Here is a 2,346-nt window from a genome sequence, read left to right as displayed (position 1 = left end):
GACATAAAAAATAATGCAAAATTATAAATAGTAATGTGTCCACGTGGGCACATATATACCTTTAAAATACACTATTAAATAGTTCAGGGGGTAAAAAATACGGTATTAAATAGTCTAGAGAGGTAATAGGTCCTCATGAAAGTTTAGTATCGCAACAACAAATTCGACCAAAGTTGAAGTATTTTTCAGACCCTTATCCCTTAAAAATATTGCCCTTCTCTATATAATAGACTCTATAATAGACAAAATCATATTCACTATTTTTTATTATTTTTAATCAAATAATATCATCATTAAATTATTATCCTAATATTTTGGACTTTGCCATCCTTATTGATTTAGGTAAGAAATCATACTAATATAACACTTTAAATCAATTAGACTTTTACCGTGTATAAATACTAATTTACAATTCTATATGAGTAATATTTTGAATCAAATTTTATGTGAAACATACGGCTTCTTAATTGGAATTTATATTTGTGGTAAAATATAATTCAAATACATTTACCGTGTATAAATACTAATTTACAATTCTATATGAGTAATATTTTGAATCAAATTTTATGTGAAACATACGGCTTCTTAATTGGAATTTATATTTGTGGTAAAATATAATTCAAATACATTTACCGTGTATAAATACTAATTTACAATTCTATATGAGTAATATTTTGAATCAAATTTTATGTGAAACATACGGCTTCTTAATTGGAATTTATATTTGTGGTAAAATATAATTCAAATACATCGTTATATATATATATATAGGGAAGTTCATGGTTATGGTTAAAAAATCAAATCGAATCGCAATTCGAACCAAACCGATATTTGGTTTGGTTTTAAATTTTGAAAACCAATACTATTTGGTTTGGTTTTGATTTTACTAAAAAACAACTGCAAGAATAACCAAATCGAACCGATAAATTAGATATATAAATTTTATAATTATTTATTTATTATTCATAAATAAAATATAAATATTTTATTAAATTTTAATTAATTTAAGTGTCACGACCCAGACCGTCGTGATTTGCACCCACACAAATCTTCCGGTGGGAGAACCATTACTACAACCCAAACAAACAAATTTTATGAAATCTAAGGCATTAAAAGATACGAAAGCAGGTTTAAATGACTATAAAAATGGAGTCCCCATAAACTCCAAGGTTTTAACAAACAACTAACCAAACTAATGCGGAAAAACAGCCCCTAGAACCTGAAAGTCATTGTACCAAAACTCTACTAATAGACAAGTACTAAGAACAAGAGGTACAACCCCGAAACTAAACAAACACCTTAAACAAATAGTCTAAGTCCAAAAAGAACGGACTTAAACAAGAGAGATCCATGGCAGCCTGAAAGAACTGGCTCACCCTTGAATCCGATCACGATCAATAGTCACTTAGCTGAGGTCTATCAATAGTCGCCTGAAGATGCCCTGTACTCAATAAAAAACAAGCAAATGCAGTATCAGTACACAACCACAGTGTATTGGTAGGATCATGCGGCTATCCCAATAAGTGAAACACATGCAAGTAACCACAACATTATAAAACATGCATATACTGAACATATACAATATTAGTCACCTTTCCAAGATCAATGTGGCATCACACGTTCTTAATAATACACATTGGTTATCAATTTAGAGCAACATATAGTCTTTCAATATCAATCATCATTAGATACGAACGTAATTATCACAAGTAGATACATAACACAATTCAATGGTCCTCTCACGGAACCCAATTCAATGGTCCTCTCATGGAACCCACACCCAAACTGTTAGCATACTAGAACGTGGTACCCGATCCAATGTTTATGCCGGAACGTGGCAACTGATCCCATGTTTATGCCGGAACGTGGCAACTGATCCAATCAACAAACCACAATCACAATCACAATGTGTATTCTCACAATCATACAACAAGAGGTGATTCATGACATACAATTATTCAATTATCCTCATTTACGATTAGGGTGATCAATAATGCAACATTCGCATACATACATGCATTATAATGAGCAATTACAAACATATATCACACCAACATGAAATTACAACCATCATCTACCTCGAATCCAAACTTGAATCCCCTAAGACACTTGAATCTTCCCTTTCTGGATTCTTCCCGCTTGTTCGTGGTCTAAAAACATACAAGCGTTATTGTAACCAGATTGCACAAAATTAGCACCACCACGTAGTGCGTTGTATGGGTGCTTCATGAATGCCTTGACAAAACCAACTCCACAAATTGCACCTAAACATTCCTTCTCCAACAATAATTACCTACGAATTTACATTCTACGGATCGAAAAATGGATTCGGGGAGTGAAAATCTT

The sequence above is a fragment of the Solanum tuberosum genome, unplaced genomic scaffold (genome assembly GCF_000226075.1).
Source record: "Solanum tuberosum cultivar DM 1-3 516 R44 unplaced genomic scaffold, SolTub_3.0 scf00156, whole genome shotgun sequence".
NCBI classification, from domain to species: domain Eukaryota; kingdom Viridiplantae; phylum Streptophyta; class Magnoliopsida; order Solanales; family Solanaceae; genus Solanum; species Solanum tuberosum.
This window is presented reverse-complemented; position numbering follows the sequence as displayed.